The 21,910-nt window shown below is 44.1% G+C and overlaps 1 long non-coding RNA gene across 2 annotated transcripts in view; it reads right to left on the reverse strand.

The window, feature by feature from the left end:
- The window catches only part of LOC134578805 (uncharacterized), a 115,337-nt gene that overhangs the window by 32,829 nt on the left and 60,598 nt on the right, over window positions 1–21,910 (reverse strand). The window contains exons 2-3 of one of the 2 annotated variants that reach the window (XR_010086134.1): window positions 9,706–9,799; window positions 1,908–1,972 (exon numbers count right to left, since the gene is read on the reverse strand). This is a non-coding gene — a long non-coding RNA (uncharacterized LOC134578805). The remainder of the gene's footprint in view (window positions 1–1,907; window positions 1,973–9,705; window positions 9,800–21,910) is intronic. The other variant, XR_010086133.1, reaches the window with a different exon arrangement.

Consider the following 21,910-nt stretch of genomic DNA (forward strand, 5'->3'; position numbering starts at 1 on the left):
AGCAGTCAGCTGACATTCTCAGCCCATCACAGACGCCCATTGCTGCTCGGGCTTATGCTGCCTCATTAGACCGAGCAGCACAGAGGTGATGAATTGTTGGGGAAACAAACAAGCAAAAATACTAAAAAGCAAACAAACAAAACAAAAACTATATAATAGGTTAGAGACACCAATGCCAGACTAATATGGTATTAACTAGCTAAGTTAGGGTTTTGTGTAAATATGGGGTGATAATACACACACACTTGACCAAATTACTCCACTCTGTTGTTAAATAATCATGATTTAGTCAATATGTCCCTTTAAAGCAGCACTCTCACTGTCGTTAAAATCCCCACCAGTTCTCACTTTAGTAAGTAACCCAGACTGTATCTCGACAGCCCTAAGGTGTTTTGGTCTGCGTGCCATCAGTCAACCTGGCAGTGACAAGCCCCCTCCCTATCCTATTTTCTAATTTTTTTATTTATTTTTTTAAAGGTGCATGTCGACATATCATGAGTTACAGTGACAAAAGAAATATATGTAACATGGCATAAGACTGGTTGTGTTACAAGGACTGGTAACAGTGTCAGCGGGTACTCCCATGCTTATGGCTCTTTTAGGGGTGTAGCTGTCTTGTTGGGTCGCTACCATAGTGGTGGAGACTTAATGGTTAAACTGTAGTTGCACATTAAGGTAACGTAGGTTAAAGATATAAACCGGAGGTAAACACGTTTCTGCTAGTGCAACTGTGAGCCACCTCAGTAGCTCTATAATACTTGAGGAAACATGGGGCAAGTCTAGGCCGCCTGTAGTTGTGCGGTACGAGTTATCAAAGCCTTAGGGGCCGCCCAATGCGCCAGTGAGACAGTAAACTGCCATGGGCCGCTGCGCTATGTGAAATATATCGCGTTTCCTATTTTCTTATTTTAAAACATTTAGAGGCTTGGGATGGGAACTGCTTGATTTTAAATTGAGCTATTCCGAATATGTAAGATAATGACAATTAAACTGAAGTTTCTACTTTTACAACAGAGAATTAAAGGACTCGTGCCTGAAGCAGTTAAACAGTCTCCACATTTTACTTTTTACTACAGAAATGCACAGCTGTCAAGTATCAATTGGGTTAATGGAATGGATATAGTGTTTCGAGGGCTGAAAGCTTTGTCCCCACTTCGCCCCATTGCCAGGCAGTGAGCCAGAAGATTGGACATTGTCCGAATAAGCTGGTATTTTCCAAATGAGAGGTTTAACATAAAAACCACCTGCACACATTGTGGCTGTCTGCCGCAGGACAGGAAACAAAAAGCATCTCCAGACATGCGACAAATTAAATAGTGTATCATGTAGCAAGTGGCCTTTGGGCACAGCAGACCACGGATTGGTCACACTCTGGTTCGTTACAATTTCTCCTTTGACACTGCTTGAGAAAATGATGCAGTGAATTTATTGGTAGGAATCAGAAGTCACCTTATGCTATAGGTTACATAAACAGAATTGTAATATAACCCTATCCAAATGCCACTTTCAAAATATTACCATTGTCCCAACATTTCAAATGGACAAAGGACGACAATTTATTTTAGGGTACTGAGTGGAGGTTTGGCCAGGGTGACTACCTAATTACAATGTTTTGTATTTCCACAGACGGATATCTAAACACATTTATTGTATTGTTATTGGTTGTACATTCAAAAACACCAATAATATGGAGCTCCTACAAAAGAGGGATATTGAGACAGAAAAGAGTGATTTGGACATAAAATAGGGACTGTCCCTCCTAAATAGGGACACTTGGAATGTATGCATTATACCAGCAGTGGAATGGTGCTGCATTCATAGCTGCATATAAGCATTATATTGCAATTAATTTGTAGATTTAAGAAATTTGTGTTTGTAATGTGTGGAAAATAGAAAAAAATCAACACCTCTTTATCCTGCGACCAGGCTCCTCCATCTTAGATCCCCGGCAATCAGAGTAATAAGCTCAGTCCTTTGCACCAGATAGTCAGCATAGAGCATGCATGCAAAGAATAGGAGAGATAAAACGTTTCTATTTCTCCTCTTCATCTGCAATGTTTGCTTTGCCTTCTTTGCACTGGATTTTAAGGTTATTTGCTAGAACTTTAATATAAATTTACAAGAATATTGAACATCTTATGGAAAAAAAAAACACAAGTTATATGTGATTTTCACGGTTTTATTCAATAGTGTAAATTCCAGAGAAGTGACAATTCCCCTTTAAAGACCCTATGTCGGCATGTGATGTCCTACTTCTTTGGTGACAGCAAGGCTCTGACGCTAAGTAAGCAGGACATTTTGTGTTGATATAAAACCTGTATTAAACAACAGCAGCATAGATTTGAATCAGCTCTTAAGTGGTTAAGCACGCATCCTGCCCACTCACTGATGGAGTACAGGAAGGTGAGGGAACACAGCTATTGCCACATTACTGACTTAGTAGTGAGAGCATTAACAGACTGAAAATGGGATGTTACATATAAATATTGTGCATTAGTCCCAGAATCCCAAGAGAGCAGAATCAAGCATACTAATTACTGTTATTTGCATTACTAGAAAGGATTATTTTTAGTAAAGCTTGGGCAGTTTAGTACATAATGCATGCAAGCTATGACATCATTGCCCAAGATGGCATTAACTCCTGCAGCGCCAGCTACACTTAAATCATTAGGAACCCGAGCTAAGTGGTTGGAGCCATGTCTCATCGCAACGTGTCTCCTTCCTACACACCTTTTTAAATACGAGCTACTTACTGCTTTTCGGGGGAACGCTAAATGTAGCTAATTTAAGACACTCGTATTGCTTAATTGTGTACCATAACTGTGCTCCTCGTCATTTCCCTCAATCACAGTAGAGTTACTTGTGTAGGAAGTTTAAAATGACAAAAGAAAAAAAATTTGCACAAGTGTCAGCTGCCTCAGGAAAAATGGGACCTTTATATTGCTTGTTTATATTTACAGAGACCACTTTGCTTAGTTATTCAGGGAGGCCTTTAAAACATATGTCACTGCTGTCATCGGTAAAATATAGATGACATTTAAAGGGATACTCTACGCACCATGAAACCCTACAGCATACTGTACTGGTTATGGTGCCAAGACGCACACAGCGACACTGTTTAAGGAGAGTTTGACGCTTTCCTGGATCTGTCAGGGGACCGCGCTGCGTCCAGTATGAGCAATTATTGTGCTGACTATTCCTTAATATACGATTTCACCTCTTTTTGGTGCTATTAGGCAACAGCTTAGATATATATGCGGTTTTATTATACCAGCTATGATTTTATTTTCATGTACATATTAGGCAATGTTTCTGTATAAATAATTTTATTTGCGGCCATTAATAACTAGTTTTACATAACTTCCTTGTTCCATTTTTCTTATCTCTGTTGCTCTTGTGCAACCTTTGCAAAAGAGTCCGAATATAGATATTGAATACACAAGGGGCCGCAAACTGGATTGTTGACTAGGGTGTTATAAATCCTTACAATGGCCCTTAACAGTAAGCAAGGACTGGAGAGAGAGAAAACACACACACACACACACACACGCACACCTTATGACCTAGCAAGGAATAAAGTAAAAGTTAACGGTTTAGGCATTTGGTGCTATGAATCAAGGTAAGATGACTTTTTAAAGCTGCGTCTGGCTTATTTAAATATGAAGTAATTTTTGAAAGCTATCCAAAACTAAGTACAGCAAGGATTTCACTTCACATCATATCTTTATTTTATTGCCAACACTTTATAAACTCACTCCACCAGCACTGCATAAATCCCTTTTGTTTAGAAATAGTGCACAACTTCTTAAAGAGTCTCTACAGGGTGGCTTTAACCTGGTTAAGAAATTGAGACTCATTTCAGAATTTCCCAAGTATCAGACTTAAAAAAAAAAAAATAATAATAATAATAAAAAAAAAAAAACCAGAAACTGGGTGAAGTCTCCCCCATTCCTTCCAATGATAATTTAATAAGCAGAGGATGTGAATGACACCACAAATGTTTGTACTCACTAATTACTGAAATCACTGCTACAGTACTCATACACTATTCTGCCATGACCTGGAATTTGTCAATTTAAATAAGAAAAAACAAACAAAAAAAAAACCTAAGATCTATGAGAAAGCAGTTGAGAAACAAACTACACACTCATAGGGAAAAACATTAACCCTTTTAATGGCTAACAGTATAAATGGTCTATCCCACAGAGCCACGTTAGGTAAACCTGAGTTTTCTTTCTAATTTCAAAACCTTAGTACTGCCGTAGCTGCTCTATTTCTATCATTGCCACTTTAACTTAAAGGGACACTACAGTGACCAGAACCACTACAGCTTAATGTAGTGGTTCTGGAGTCTAGAGCCTGTCCCCGCAGTCTTAGCACTGTAAACACTGCCTTTTTCAGAGAAAAGGCATTGTTTACATTGCAGTTTAGTTACAACTCTGGTGGTCGTCACTCAGAGGTGCTCCCCACAGAGATACATTGATTCAATGCATCTCTAGTAGATGATGCTGATTGGCGCAGGGCAGCAATAGCCTCCCAATACTTTTCTATGGGAAAGCATTGGATTGGCTGAGATCATGAAGACTGATGATTACACAGGCCGGGCCAGACACGGTGAGAGAGAAAAATGGAGAGTGGGCCTATATTGTGCCTTTAAATATAGAGTTTAAGTTATGCTCAGCAGTTTGGTAGTTCTGTAAAAAAGAAATAAATAGAAATCAGGAGAATATTAATAAACATTTATATGGGCATCATACCCCCTCGGCACGAGTTGCAACTTCCTGTTTCCAATGCATTCAAGGTGATCAGCAGGTGACTAGACCTGGTCACACTCTCTATGTAGATGGTCCAAACTCTTAACACAGTGAATTAGACGTTAATTCCAATATTAATACATTTTAAAAAGAGTACAGAGACATGTACTGGAAATAGTTTTAAAATACTGAAAGACAGACAGAAAATATACAAAAAAATATATATATATGTATAAAAATTGACAGCTATTAATTACTTAAAGCGGCACTGTCATGCCGAACTTACCTTTCCTCAATCTCTTCCTCTTCTCCCCCTCTCTCGGGATCTGTTATTCATTTCTTCCATTCTTCTTTAGTTTTCTTTAAAACCATAAGACAAAGTAGGGACTCTTTGTCTTATGGGATTCCTCCGCTTGACCAGCTCTGACCAGCGGAGGAGCAAAGTGTGCTTCATTTCCGCTGGTCAGAGCAATTTTCCCATGATCCCTAGCTTTCCTCCCTGTTCCCACAATGCTTCCTGTCAGTATTGCCGAAAGTCCTGTCACTTAGACAGAACGCCGGCAAAACTGCCGAATTGCATCCTAACAGAATGAGCACTGTTTCTCCATTGGTGTTAGCATGCAATTCGGTACTTTGTTCGGATCGGAATTTCATTCAAATGAATGAAACTCCGATCCTATTCATTGCTGTGGCTGCATCTTGCAGCCGCTTAGTAGATAACTCCCTAATTCCCACGGTATCAGGGAGCTATCTACTAAAAGGCTGAAAGACCTAAACTGGTCTTTCAGCCAAATTTACTAACACCAAGTAAAAATGACTTGGTATTAGTAAATAATATGCCCCTACTCGCTATACCGCGAGTAGGGGCATGTCTAGTAAGCAGTGAGCAGCCTGTGGCTGCTCACTGTAGAAAAAAAAATAAAAAAATATTGCCCCCCACCCCTAAATGACGGGTGGGGGCCGTTAAGTAAAATAAGGGAGGGAGACCTATTGTCCCCCCCCCCCCGGCCCCCACCCCTGAGCGGTGGGTGGGGGCCATAAAGATAATGAGGGGGGGGGACCTACTGTCTTCCCCCCCCCGGCTCCCACCCCTGGGCGGCGGGTGGGGGCCATAATGTTAATAAAGGGGGGGGGGACCTACTGTCCTCCCCCCCGGCCCCCACCCCTGGGCGGCGGGTGGGGGCCATAATCGTAGTAGGGGGGGGGGACCTACTGTCCTCCCCCCCGGCCCCCACCCCTGGCCGGCGAGTGGGGGCCATAATGGTAATAAGAGGGGGGGGGACCTACTGTCCTCCCCCCCCCGGCCCCCACCCCTGGGCGGCGGGTGGGGGCCATAATAGTAGTAGGGGGGGGGACCTACTGTCCTCCCCCCCGGCCCCCACCCCTGGCCGGCGGGTGGGGGCCATAGTAGTAATGGGGGGGGGGGACCTACTGTCCTCCCCCCCCCAGGCCCCCACCCCTGGGCGGCGGGTGGGGGCCATAACAGTAACAAGGGGGGGGGACCTACTGTCCTCCCCCCCGGCCCCCACCCCTGGCCGGCGGGTGGGGGCCATAATAGTAATAGGGGGGGGGGACCTACTGTCCTCCCCCCCCCGGCCCCCACCCCTGGGCGGCGGGTGGGGGCCATCATAGTAATAAGGGGGGGGGACCTACTGCCCCCCCCCCCGGCCCCCACCCCTGGGCGGCGGGTGGGGGCACTAAGTAAATCCCCCCCATCAAGGTGACTAGGGGTGCCCAAGCCCCTAGTCACCCACCCCCCACCCAAATAAAAAATGCCCCTACCTACCCCCCTCACCCTAAAAAATAGTGAGGGGGGAATAAAATTGCTAACCTGTAAAGTAAAATTAAACTTACCATTCGACGTCTTCTTTTTTCTAAAATCTTCATTTTTCAGCCCCAAAAAAGGCCAAATAAAAAACCATCATAGCCGTCGAACTAAAAATAAAATAAAAAACCCGAGCGCAAAAAAAAACCCGACGAAAAAGAAAAAACCCGAGCGCACAAAAAAATAATCCATCTTCACCCATGGAGGGCTCCGCGCAGACTGAGCTCCGCAGGGCGGGGCAAGGCTTATAAAGCCTTGCCCCGCCCTGCAATTAGCCTAAGAACACTCTGATTGGTGGGTTTAAGCCAATCAGAGTGCTCTTTGTCATTTTACAAGCGTGGGAAAGTTCTTTGGAATTTTCCCACGCTTGTAAAATGACACAGAGCACTGTGATTGGATGGCTTGAAATCCATCCAATCACAGTGCTCTGTGTCATTTTACAAGTGTGGGAAAATTCTTTGGAACTTTCCCACGCTTGTAAAATGACACAGAGCACTGTGATTGGATGGCTTGAAATCCATCCAATCACAGTGCTCTGTGTCATTTTACAAGCGTGGGAAAGTTCTTTGGAATTTTCCCACGCTTGTAAAATGACACAGAGCACTGTGATTGGATGGCTTGAAATCCATCCAATCACAGTGCTCTGTGTCATTTTACAAGCGTGGGAAAGTTCTTTGGAATTTTCCCACGCTTGTAAAATGACACAGAGCACTGTGATTGGATGGCTTGAAATCCATCCAATCACAGTGCTCTGTGTCATTTTACAAGCGTGGGAAAGTTCCAAAGAATTTTCCCACGCTTGTAAAATGACACAGAGCACTGTGATTGGATGGCTTGAAATCCATCCAATCACAGTGCTCTGTGTCATTTTACAAGCGTGGGAAAGTTCCAAAGAATTTTCCCACGCTTGTAAAATGACACAGAGCACTGTGATTGGATGGCTTGAAATCCATCCAATCACAGTGCTCTGTGTCATTTTACAAGCGTGGGAAAGTTCTTTGGAATTTTCCCACGCTTGTAAAATGACACAGAGCACTGTGATTGGATGGCTTGAAATCCATCCAATCACAGTGCTCTGTGTCATTTTACAAGCGTGGGAAAGTTCCAAAGAATTTTCCCACGCTTGTAAAATGACACAGAGCACTGTGATTGGATGGATTTCAAGCCATCCAATCACAGTGCTCTGTGTCATTTTACAAGCGTGGGAAAGTTCCAAAGAACTTTCCCACGCTTGTAAAATGACAAAGAGCACTCTGATTGGCTTAAACCCACCAATCAGAGTGTTCTTAGGCTAATTGCAGGGCGGGGCAAGGCTTTATAAGCCTTGCCCAGCCCTGCGGAGCTCAGTCTGCGCGGAGCCCTCCATGGGTGAAGATGGATTATTTTTTTTGTGCGCTCGGGTTTTTTCTTTTTCGTCGGGTTTTTTTTTTGCGCTCGGGTTTTTTATTTTATTTTTAGTTCGACGGCTATGATGGTTTTTTATTTGGCCTTTTTTGGGGCTGAAAAATGAAGATTTTAGAAAAAAGAAGACGTCGAATGGTAAGTTTAATTTTACTTTACAGGTTAGCAATTTTATTCCCCCCTCACTATTTTTTAGGGTGAGGGGGGTAGGTAGGGGCATTTTTTATTTGGTTGGGGGGTGGGTGACTAGGGGCTTGGGCACCCCTAGTCACCTTGATGGGGGGGGGGGGGAATTTACTTAGTGCCCCCACCCGCCGCCCAGGGGTGGGGGCGGGGGGAGGACAGGAGGTCCCCCCCCATTATCGTTATGGCCCCCACCCGCCGCCCAGGGGTGGGGGCCGGGGAGGACAGTAGATCCCCCCCCCCCCTTATTACTATTATGGCCCCCACCCGCCGGCCAGGGGTGGGGGCCGGGGGGGAGGACAGTAGGTCCCCCCCCCCCTTGTTACTGTTATGGCCCCCACCCGCCGCCCAGGGGTGGGGGCCGGGGGGGGGAGGACAGTAGGTCCCGTCCCCCCCCCTTATTACTATTATGGCCCCCACCCGCCGCCCAGGGGTGGGGGCCGGGGGGGGGGACAGTAGGTCCCCCCCCCCCTATTACTATTATGGCCCCCACCCGCCGCCCAGGGGTGGGGGCCGGGGGGTGGAGGACAGTAGGTCCCCCCCCCCTTATTACTATTATGGCCCCCACCCGCCGCCCAGGGGTGGGGGCCGGGGGGTGGAGGACAGTAGGCCCCCCCCCCTTATTACTATTATGGCCCCCACCCGCCGCCCAGGGGTGGGGGCCTGAGGGGAGGACAGTAGGTCCCCCCCCCTTATTACTATTATGGCCCCCACCCGCCGCCCAGGGGTGGGGGCCTGAGGGGAGGACAGTAGGTCCCCCCTCATTCCCATTATGGCCCCCACCCGCCGTCCAGGGGTGGGGGCCGGCGGGGGAGGACAGTAGGTCCCCCGTCCCCCCCTTATTACCCTTTTTTTTTTTTTACAGTGAGCAGCCACAGGGTGCTCACTGTTTAGTGGACATGCCCCTACTCGCGATATAGCGAGTAGGGGCATTGGGGAGATTTGAATCTCCCTTGTGCTATTATGGGGGTCATATTGACCCCCATAGAGTGAGGGGAGGACCTGGGGGGCTAATGAAGTGGTGGGGAGCACTGCTCCCTGCCGCTTCTGTCTTTACATAATGCAAGGAGGGAGCTGCACGCCGGTAGCTCCCTCCTTGTAATAAACCGAACGAACAAACTAACACTGATACACAGTGTTAGTTTGTTCGTCTGATTTTTTCTATTCATTCATTCGTCTGTCTGATGAATGAATGAATAGGTGAAATTCCCGTTCGCATGTCCAGGTGTTTCACTGGGCATGTGCGGGAATCTCACAGTCTGTGTAGTGTGGGTAGATGACGTGTCCCACAGGGACTTCACCTACCCACACAAAGATGGCGGCGCCCTGAATATAGATCGGGGCAGAAAATAAAGAATAAAAAATAGGTAATGTGGGGGGCATAGGGGCATTTGGGGATGACTAGGGGGTCGATTGGATGTAGTTGAGGCGGGAGGGGGGTTAAAAAAAAAACGGAATTCGGCATGACAGTGCCGCTTTAACCAATTACTTCAACTGTTAACAACACAAATTCTGGCTAAAATGTCAAAATGAGTTACTCACCAGCAATACCACTCAGCAAACCAAATACTACAATCTTCCTTCTCTCTGTGCGGTTTCTAGCCGGTTACCTTCATTACTTCACTCCTGAACAAACCTACAAAATAAAATATGGCAATGTTATAGAATTTTTACAGCTCAGATCAAAGAAATTGTTGTACAGAAAGAGAAACATGAAAACATCTCGTGATCAAAGAGACTGCAATATAAACTCAATTCACACCCTGTGTGAAGCCAGCACCAAGTTTGAAGTAATGTTTTATGGGACGACATTGATGTCAACTCAACAAGTAATGTATGGAATTATTTAGTGGAGTAACACTTTCTTACTTTATAGCCATCGATGGCAAAAATGTACGTCTTTTACATTCTATTAAATCTAGGGAAAAATATAAAACAAACAAGACCTCAATGATTCTTTGCATTAACTATAGTTAATTTTTAATAAGCTCGGCAAAATTCCAGACTGTAAATGGCCCATTCCATTATAAAACATTAGACAGATAAAGCATAAATATATATAGAACAACAAGTAAACAAAAACATTCTCACATTATAATCCTCTGGCCTTGCAAATTCTCTCCTCTACCTTTCTTAGTTCAACCATGAAAGCATATATGTCACCATGGTATCTTTGTAAATGATGCAAAGACCCCCACAAATAACAGTGTTCCATATAAAAACTAAAGCCAGCCTATAAGTAACCTACACATCTCACTTTACAAATGTTGGTGGAGTGTTCCAAATATCTAGTTCAGGGGTAGACAACCTCCGGAACTCCCGATGTTGTCGACCATATCTCCAGGGCCAGGGCGTCCATAAGGCGGCACAGGCGGCCACTTTAGGGCGCACCGGCTCCGGGGTTCAAGATTTCAGTGACCGGCAGGAGGGAAGCTCTCCCTCCTGCCAGGCCACCTTCTGGACCCCCAGTGCGGCGTGCGGCAGTGCTTGATCAGACGCGGCGAGGGAGCTCTAATCTCTCTGCTCTGCTCCCTCGCGCGCTGTCTGCTGATGCCACGGGAGGCGGAATATGACGTCATATTTCGGCTCCCGCGGCATCAGTAGACAGCGCGCAAGGGAGCAGAGCGGTGAGATTAGAGCTCCCTCGCCACGTCTGATCACAGCACTGCCGCACGCCACCCAGCAGCCCCACTGGACCCCAGCCCCCAGGGAATGATTCCTCATCCACACCAGCTCTCCAGGTAGGGAGGCTGGGTGGAAAATGTTTATTTATAAAATAATTAGTAAGTGTATGTGATGTGTGTGTGTGTCTGTGAATGTGTCTGTGAGTGACTGTCTGTGAGTGTATGTGTGTCTGTGAGTGAGTGACTGTCTGTGTGCCTTTGAGTGACTGTGTGAGTGTCTGTGTGTGAGTGTGTATGTGTGTCTGTGAGTGTGTGAGTGTGTCTGTGAGTGTGTGAGTGTGTCTGTGTGAGTGAGTGTGTGAGTGTCTGTGAGTGTGTCTGTGTGAGTGAGTGAGTGTCTGTGTGTCTGTGAGTGACTGTGTGTGAGTGTATGTGTGTCTGTGTGTGAGTGTATGGGTGTCTGTGTGTGAGTGTGTCTGTGTGTGAGTGTGTCTGTGTGTGAGTGTGTCTGTGTGTGAGTGTCTGTGTGTGAGTGTGTCTGTGTGTGAGTGTGTCTGTGTGTGAGTGTGTCTGTGTGTGAGTGTGTCTGTGTGTGAGTGTGTCTGTGTGTGTGTCTGTGTGTCTGTGAGTGACTGTGTGACTGTGTGTGAGTGTATGTGTGTGAGTGTGAATGTGTGTCTGTGAGTGAGTCTGTGTGTGAGTGTCTGTGTGTCTGTGAGTGACTGCGTGTGAGTGTGTGTCTGTGAGTGACTGTCTGTGTGTCTGTGAGTGACTGTCTGTGTGTCTGTGAGTGACTGTCTGTGTGTCTGTGAGTCTGTGAGTGAGTGTATGTGTGTGAGTGTGTATGTCTGAGGGATATGAGTGTGTGTCTGTGAGTGATTGTATGAGTGTTGCATGTGAGTGTATGAGTGTGTCTGTCAGTGTGTGTTTGTGAGTGTCTGTCAAATCAGTGAGAGTATCTTTGTCATTGAGTCTCTGTGTGACTATCAGTGTGTCTGTCAATGAGTGCCAATCAGTGTGTGTGTGTGTGTGTCAATGAATGAGTGTGTGTCAGATCAGTGAATGTGTGTGTGTTTGTCATTGAGTGTGTGTGACTTTCAGTGTGTATACACCACTGAGTGTAGCATGGCGGAGCGCAGTACAGGAGCTTCTGTTTCCTGTACCCGGCCAGACTGACCGGAGGTGCTCACTGAGAGAGCACTCCCTGTCAGTTTGGCCAGGTACAGAAAATTGAAGCTCCTGTAGAGGATATCCTCCACTCGGCAACGCTACAAGAGAGGTAGGAGGCACACCAGGAAGGGGAGTGCGACCACTAAGGGGGTGGGGGGTGCACCAAGGGACAGGGAGGGGAGAGAAACACCAAGGGACAGGGAAAAGAGGGGAGAGGCTAGAAGAACACTAAGGGACAGGGAAGGGAGGGGACCAATAATGGACGGGGAGAAGGGCTGGTTAAGAGGCACATAGGTGAAGATTTTATTTGGGGGGGGGGGGGGTGGAAACATACATCTTCGCCTATGTACCCAAAAATCCTTGCACCGGCCCTGCATATCTCCCATGATGCTTTGATAGCATTAAAGGGACACTATAGGCACCCAGACCATTTGGGCTCATTGACGTGGTCTGGGTGCATATTCCCAGGTCCCTTAATGCTGGAAAGGTAATTATTGCAGTTTTTAATAAGCTGCAATAATTACCTTTATGGGTTAACTCCAGCTCTAGTGGCTGTCTACCAGACAGCCACTAGAGGAACTTCTGCGTTGTTATGCGATTTTTGGTCATCTGACACTAGATGTCCTCACGCTATGCATGAGGACATCCAGCATCACCTGAAACACCATAGGAAAGCATTGTATAATGCTTTCCTATAGGGATGTTTTAATGCGAGCACCGCCATTGCCGCACATGTGCATGAGGTCTCCCACCAGCTGACGTCAGCATAGGAGGAGCGAAGATGGTCATCGGCTCTGAAACAAGGTAAGTGACAGAAGGAGTTTTTAACCCCTTCTGCATCATGGGAGGGGGGGCACTATAGTTTCCCTTTAAGCTTTAATAGCATTATGGAAGATGTAGTCCCCAACATCTGTAGTGCCAAAGGTTGCCTACCCCTGATCTAGTATCTCTTTACTCAGCTGCTGGACTGCATGAGTATTATTGCTATACACACACAGTTACACCCAACACATACATACTCACACATTGTACATGTAAATATATATATTTAGCCGTACAAACGCTGAGCAGTCACAAAAACAAGCTACGCAGTATAATAAAAAAAATAAAAAATTCAGATTGTTTTACATTTTCTAAATTAGTTAAGAAGAGGCATTGCGTACTTACCATCTACAACATTTAACACATTTTAGATTCAGTTAAAAATACAATGATAACAGCTTATTTTCTGTTAATATGATATTTATAAGTCAGAGGCTGCCAATTTAATTGGTTTGTTAGCAAAAAAAAAGCCCTCAGGTACTCTGAACGTTAAATTGTTGCCTTGTTTGCACCGGGATCAGTTTCCAACATTTCAGAGCTGATTTCCTCCCTGGATTCCAACTCGTTCCATCGTCGACGTCATAGGAAAACCCTAACTCAGTTAGCATTTGCATCGAGAGGTAATGAGTTAGTAAATTTAATCAAGTTCCTTGGAAGAGTGATGGCAGCTTTGTGTCCCGAACACCAAGACAGACAATTAGAAATAAATCAATAAGCAGGCAAAAGCCTAAATGGCAAGCAGGCAAAACATTCCCATTTTCCAAAATACCTTAGTCTTTTAATAGCATTTCAATGTTATTGTTCATCTGACTGCTCAAGATTAATTAACAGACATACGTATCCTAAGAAATATTTAAAGGAAAATGTGTAAAGTATGCTCATTGATGCCCTCTTGCCTTGGCAGTTTGTTAAGGGAGCAATGTCTAAGCCAGGGGTGCCCATAAGGTAGATCCCCAGATGTTTTTAAACTGCAGCTTCCATGCTGCTTTGTCCTTTTTCAGACATGCAAGGCATGATGGGAGTTGTAGTTCTGCTACATCTGGGGATCTACCTTTTGGGCACCCCTTGTTTATGCCATGGCTGGCACAGACCTCTAAATTGTGCTCTTGTGCATGGCATAATGACATTAGATCCTTGTGCTTCTCTTGCGAAGCTATACGTGAGAACACTTTGCTATCTCTCAAATGAAGAAGGAAGATACCAAATATCCAAAATTCTAAAGGAGTTGGAAAGTAGCCCATGGACCCTACTGCAAATGGACATCTTTACATATATCAAATAACCTTATTCTACAAATCGTGGATTTATTCATTGGTGCTGAAGTAGTGTTCTATCGGAGAGCATCATTACAGTTATTTAGAGTAATGCAGATAATTTGGTGAGGTAAGATATCAGTGCTCACTAGTATACACTCACCTAAATACTAAAGGTAAACAGGTTCGGAAATTCACTTTAAATGGTGATAGTCCAGGGCCCAGGCATATCATTAAAATACTCCTGGACTATCGGTTGGCCTGTTTTGTCCTTAGTCGTCTTTTTTCCCAGCATTTGTTTAATTATACGACTCAATTCATCTTAGTGAGAGAGTAAAAATAAAATAATTGCTTAATCTGACAGGTTTACTGCTTTTATAACGAGATACAAAAGGTTTACTTTTATATTTCTTTAGCTCTAGGGGAGAACAAAAAAAAACAAGTTTTTTTTCTGTAAATGCAGTAATTAAACGAGTTTTAGACTTTACGGATGCCTTTAGGCGCCTATTGTCTGAGTGCCAGGCACAAGCAACTATTTATTTGCTTCTTAGTTCCATGTGTAAAAATATCTCGAATACAATTTGGTCCACTATCACTGTCCCTCTCGGTTCCAATATCGGCTTCCTTTCCTTTTTTTAGGCTTGCTCTATGGAGGTGGTGTGACCAACAATTGTCACATTAAATAAAAAGTGAAAGTGAAGTACAACAGGTGATCCCAAAAATCAAAGGGGAACCCACAAGAGATGCAGACAAAAGTAACTTTAAGAATTCAATCAGAAGATAACTTTAGATTTTAAATTTAGGTTTCTGAAATGATTTTTAGAAAAATAAGAGATAAAACGACAAACAGAACACAAATAAATGTTCTTAACAGGTACGTAATATGCCCTCTGATATTGATATTGACTCCAAATTATTACTACGTAACAATGATATCCTTTTACCTTTCCATAAATATTACTATTTCGGTTATTTGGAACCTTGCAATGATGTCATACTTTGGAAAACAGATTCCATTATTTATTATAATTGGATGAATTACCATTTTAGATTTTAAATAGCTTTTAAATGTGTCATTTGGTTTATTGTTGTTCACTGGCAGCAGTGACTGTTGACATTTTAAGATAATGGGGCACTAGACTCTACCCGTGCTCTCTGTAAAACCCTCTTGCTGACCTGTTGTACCATGTTTGAACATACTATATTTATAGCTTCCTCTACATCAAATTGTTTTGTTTTTCTCCCTAACAGCTTGGGTTGCACCATGCACCACAGAGACTCAATAAAATACAATTTTAAAAATATATACAAATTATACAAATAATCAAGGCACTGAAATATAAATTACATTTGATGGAAAAATAAAAACCTTACATGAGCAGAAAAAAAATGCATATTTTTACATTACAAGCCTCAGACTCTACCTCCAGACTGAATTTTAAAGGGAAACTCCAAGCACCATAACCACTACCACTACCACTCGCTGAACATCTGTTAGCTCTCCCGAGCAAAGCTTAGCTCATTGGCCGAGAGCTTTAGCTGATGCTATAGATTACAGTTGCAATCACTCAACTTAATTCCAAAAATTAAGAACATTTTCTGAAGATATACAAAAACACGAAGGACATTCTTAAAAAGGTGTTTATCCTGTTTACAGTTACACTATTGCAAGTCATTTGTCGCTATGCTAGGAACTAAACTGTATGATGCACGCTTACAAAGCACATTCAATGTGACACAGAGAGGAGTTTGCTTTGCTTTACACAAAACATAACTAGGGGCTGCAGTTGACAACACACAACTAACGCCCCCAGTCTGCTTACTTTCTAGATTTGTCATTATATTGGTAGGAGCTGCAATACACAATACAACAACCCTCCTTCCAAATCTGCTTGCTTCCTGCACTGTTCACATGTTGCAGGTAGGTTCTGCAGTCGAAATCTGGCATTGTGTCCCCCATGGCTGGTTGATTCCTTTACTAGTCACAAGGTAAAGGAGCAGCAGCCCGCACCATTTAAATCTTGCTAGCGTCCTACTTGGAACTTAAAGGGACACTATAGACACCAAAATAACTTTAGCCTAATGAAGCAGTGTCGGTGTAAATATCATGCCCCTGCAGTCTCACTGCTCAATTCCCTGCCATTTTGGAGTTAAATCACTTTGTCCGTGAGCAGTCAAACTGTGTGTTTCAATGCACATTACAGGGAAAGGAGGCTGCAAAAAAAAAAAAAAAACACCATCAGCAGCTGGAAATCCATCAGACTGTTTCGTGAAATTACTGAATGTGGGGCACAGCATCAAGGAACATTAAATATTGAAGACCAGAGAATGCTATGGGATGTACAAGGCCAGTAAGAAAGGTTAGCTCTGAAAGAAGGAAACCAGAACTAAGTATTTCTAAATCCATTAGGGAAACTTAATGGTACTTTTATTAATTCAGCAGAAAATTAAACTACAGCCCATGCTGAATTTAATGTAATTAAGGCAATCAGTTTAACCCGCTCAGGTCTGGGAGAGAATATTTAAATACTGCTCTAAAAAAAATAGGCAGTCATTCCTCTGTCCTGCTCTGCTCAATCCACGCACCTCTACCTGTATCAGCCCTGTATCACTGCCTGTATCACCCCTGTATCACTACCTGTATCAGCCCTGTATCAGCCCTGTATCACTACCTGTATCACTACCTGTATCAGCTCTGTATCACTACCTGTATCAGCCCTGTATCACTACCTGTATCAGCCCTGTATCACTACCTGTATCAGCCCTGTATCACAACCTGTATCAGCCCTGTATCACAACCTGTATCAGCCCTGTATCACAACCTGTATCAGCCCCGAATCACTACCTGTATCAGCCCTGAATCACTACCTGTATCAGCCCTGTATCACTACCTGTATCAGCCCTGAATCACTACCTGTATCAGCCCCGAATCACTACCTGTATCAGCCCCGAATCACTACCTGTATCAGCCCTGTATCACTACCTGTATCAGCCCTGTATCACTACCTGTATCAGCCCCGTATCATTGCCTGTATCAGCCCTGAATCACTACCTGTATCAGCCCTGCATCACTACCTGTATCAGCCCTGTATCACTACCTGTATCAGCCCTGTATCACTACCTGTATCAGCCCTGTATCACTACCTGTATCAGCCCTGTATCACAACCTGTATCAGCCCCGAATCACTACCTGTATCAGCCCTGAATCACTACCTGTATCAGCCCTGAATCACTACCTGTATCAGCCCTGTATCACTACCTGTATCAGCCCTGAATCACTACCTGTATCAGCCCCGAATCACTACCTGTATCAGCCCCGAATCACTACCTGTATCAGCCCCGAATCACTACCTGTATCAGCCCTGTATCACTACCTGTATCAGCCCTGTATCACTACCTGTATCAGCCCCGTATCATTGCCTGTATCAGCCCTGAATCACTACCTGTATCAGCCCTGCATCACTACCTGCATCAGCCCTGTATCACTACCTGTATCAGCCCTGCATCACTACCTGTATCAGCCCTGTATCACTACCTGTATCAGCCCTGTATCACTACCTGTATCAGCCCTGTATCACTACCTGTATCAGCCCTGTATCACTACCTGTATCAGCCCTGTATCACTACCTGTATCAGCCCTGTATCACTACCTGTATCAGCCCTGTATCACTACCTGTATCAGCCCTGTATCACTGCTCTGCCCCATCCATGTATTACTAACTGAATCACTGCTCTGCCCCAGCCCTGTATTATTATTTGTCATTATATTGGTAGGAGCTGCAATACACAATACAACAACCCTCCTTCCAAATCCCCTTGCTTCCTGCACTGTTCACATGTTGCAGGTAGGGTTTGCAGTCTACATCTGGCATTGTGTCCCCTACTCTACCCCACCCACACATCACTACCTGTGTCACTGCTTTGCCCAATCCATGTATTACTACCTGAATCACTGTTCTGCACCATCCCTGTATCACTGCCTTGTCTCAGCCCTGTATCACTACCTGTATTACTGTTCTACCACGTCCACTGCTCTGTTTTAGCCCTGTATCACTATCTGTGTCATTGTTTTGTCCCATCCATGCATCACTACCTGTATTACTGTTTTGCCCAATCCATGCATCACTACCCTGTGTCGCTGCTCTACCCCGTCCACTGCTCTGTACCAGACCTGTATCACTACCTGTGTCACTGTTCTGTCCCATCCACGCATCACTGCTCTGCCCAACCAACTACTGTGTCTCAGCCCTGTATCAATATCTGGATCACTGTTCTGCCCCATCCACTGCTCTGTATCAGCCCTGTATCACTACCTCTGTCACTGCCCTGCCCCATCCACATGTATCACTGCTCTGCTTAATCAACACACATTTGTGTTACTGCTCTGCCCCATTCACTGCTGTATCTCAGCCCTGTATCACCACTTCTGTCACTGCCATGCCCTATACACGCACCATTACCTGTGTCACTGCTCTGCCCCATCCACTGCTCTGCATCAGCCCTGTATCACTGCTCTTCTCCATCCACTGCTGTATCTCAGCCCTGTATCACTACCTGTGTCACTGCATTGTCTCAGCCCTGTGTGATTGCTCTCTCAGCCCTGTATCACTACCTGTATCACTGCTCTCTCAGCCCTGTATCACTACCTGTATCACTGCTCTCTCAGCCCTGTATCACTACCTGTATCACTGCTCTCTCAGCCCTGTATCACTACCTGTATCACTGCTCTCTCAGCCCTGTATCACTACCTGTATCACTTCTCTCTCAGCCCTGTATCACTACCTGTATCACTTCTCTCTCAGCCCTGTATCACTGCTCTCTCAGCCCTGTATCACTACCTGTATCACTGCTCCCTCAGCCCTGTATCATCGTTCTGTCCAAGCCACACATTAATCCCCCCCCACCGCCTTGTGCTGGACATGCATCAAACTCATTTCACTGCTCTGTTCTGCTTCCACTGCTCTGTCCTGCTTTCACTGCTCTGCCCTGACCGTACATCAGTCTTCTCTTACAGCTAGTGTCTCTCTAAAATGGATATTAAAGCATTATGTAAAGTGATTCACTAATATAAGTTGGTTATGATACTAGAACATTAAGAACAAAAAAAAAAAAAAAGGGAAAAAAATTAAGAGAGCCCAGAGGGAATTAGTGTGTCTTTAATGTATTTCGGAACAAATATGAACCACAAGAGGTTGTATTCTAGACATGGGTAGCAGCAAATGAAACCAACTGATCTCTTGTGGTAGAAAGAAATCAGTGCTTACAAAATCCATACATCTTCCTGGCAGTGAAAATTAATGTTGAGAGTCCACATTATAAGGTTCCTTATGTGCCCTGCAAGGCATCTTGTACTAGATAATACATTCACTAGTAGTGGTGTAATATGCTTAGCTCACCATAGCCCTTAATTGTGCAAAAGATTTTTTCACAAGAAAGGCCTGTATAGAGGACATTCCCCTTCCCACAGAGACAAAAGAATGAGCCAAATCTGATGTTGCCAAAAACTTGCTGAAAGTCCTGTCAATGGATTTTCAACCTGCCATCAAAAAGAATCCCTAGAGGTTCAAACCGCCGACGCAGGAACTGAGCAAACCGCCTTTAGAGGAAGACAGAGAGAGACTTGGTCTACTGGAGTGGTAGATTCATAGATCATCAGAATACACACGTGCCTCGACTAAGTTGCTCAAGGGCCTGATGCACATGCTAAATAAAAGACAAAATAACACATCAAAGTGGAATTGGCTTATTTCTTAACAGAATGTAAAGATGACCACTTACAGGGTAGGTTCCTTAGAAAAAATCAATGACATTTATTGGAGAGCAAGGCCTAGTACCCCCAACCTCACTTCCCAAGTGATTCAGCAGCACACCATGATCAATTGTGTTAAAGGGAGTTGCTAAATCTAACAGAATAAGCAAGCATAAAAAGCCCAAATGGGTAACACTAAAAATGCCAGATGATTCCAAATAAGTCTCAAGCTGCCTTGTGACAATTTTGTCAAATAATTTTCCTTAAAAACAGGAGGCTGAATTTGTAAATAGTTGTTATATCATTGTAAATTTTATTAATACTTTACCCTACATTAATTGGGAGAGGATGCACATGGGCATTTTTTGAGTCAAAAGTGTAAACGGTTGGACTACTAGACCAACTAACTGTTCAGAATAGGTAGGAGTAGATTCTATCTACTGCTTCATTCTTATGTACTACTGAAAATTCTGTTGGTAAAACAAAATTCTCAGGAAAATTGTTGCTTTGGATTCAGTGCAACCTGTGGTATAAATATAGACTAATGGGGTGATAGCAACCCTAATGTGGTCAGCCCACTATAGTGGTTATGGTGCCATGAACATTCTGGAGCACTTGCAGGGTAAGTAGTCAAACCATTTGCGAATAGTTTGACAACATTTCTGGGAGCCTGCTATGTGCGGTTTCCAGCCTCTGCTCCTACTAGGAGCGTACATTAGCTCCACTGAGCTAAAAGGGTTGGTTCATTGGCTGAGAGCATCAGCTGTGTGCTCTTACTCAATAAGCTTAGCCTTGCACTGGGATGCTTCGCTACGCTCCTGGCAGCAGGGGAGTTGGACCAGTAATCATTCAGAAACCGTTTGACTCCGTACCTTGGGAGGACGCCATGGCATTCCTGGTATCATAGCCACAAAAGCAAGCTTTTTGCCAGTCCAAGCATCTTCTGGAACCAGAAGATCCTGCTGACAGTTTCTGTTAGCTAATGTTCCACCCTAATTCGTTCACTGGAGCTGAGAGCATTCGCTGAGTGATGCGGTCTCTGGCAGCACAGAAGGGGGCAACAAGCAACCTCAGGTAAGCTGTCAAAATGTTCCAACAGTGCCACTTTAAGGCTCTGCTTGTCCACATTGAGCATGATTGTCTACAACAATGCTTCTTTTCATATGAATGTGCTTTAAACTCCAGCAGGTCCCTCAATACCAGGAGCACTCAGCATCAGATTAGCTAAAGCTAAAGAGCAATCTTGGCAAGAGTAACACATCTCGTCTTATAATTTCTTTAACACTTCCAACTATTAATAGCTTCAGGTAGCAGTATCTATAGGCCATAAAATGTGCTAATGCACATGAACGGCACATTATTGATGCAGCTCAAATCACATAAAACCAATCTCATATTATACATGCATTATCTTTATATTCAGTACAACTGTCCCTTTAAAAGTATTACACAGCCTGTATAAAAACAAAACAAGCATCAGTGTTCTAGGAACTCTAGTGACATCAGCAACAGATCATACTCACCACCTCATTGATCTGTCCATGCTACATCACACTCTATGCATATGTAACTCCCTGTAATGAAACCATGCTACGGACCCTTTCTATTGCCCCACATAATAAAGAGAACCCCACATAATAAAATAAAGCTCTATATCTGTTCAGGCAGTTCTGTCACCTCTTCTTTCTATGAGTGGGTCCAAGACTTATCTTTTCTATTCATCGTGAGAGTGATTGTACCATGCCATCGCATTGGGTACAAATCACTAACAGTTGCTCATTTTTGCTCCCCAAATTCAATATCCTAAAGTAAAGCCATATCCCCAATCAGTCTGGGCTTTAAAAAGTAGACATGATACCGTATCAAAATAGTGTTCTGGAAAACAAATTAATTGCATGTAGTTTTACATTCTGCTCCAGATAATTTCAATGTGTGTTGGTTACGCACGTCACAGTATAACCGACACCAAGCAAGGTGCTGAGCTGTAACGTCAAAGCAGCACAGTGTAGGCAAAAAAAAGCTCTATAAAGAACACAGATCTTTTATTTATCAGTATTTTCCTGACTCTAAACACTTGAGATTGAACTTTCTGTGTCTGACAATTCTCGACCTATGTCACTCATCACATT

Source organism: Pelobates fuscus, chromosome 12 (assembly GCF_036172605.1).
Source record: "Pelobates fuscus isolate aPelFus1 chromosome 12, aPelFus1.pri, whole genome shotgun sequence".
NCBI classification, from domain to species: domain Eukaryota; kingdom Metazoa; phylum Chordata; class Amphibia; order Anura; family Pelobatidae; genus Pelobates; species Pelobates fuscus.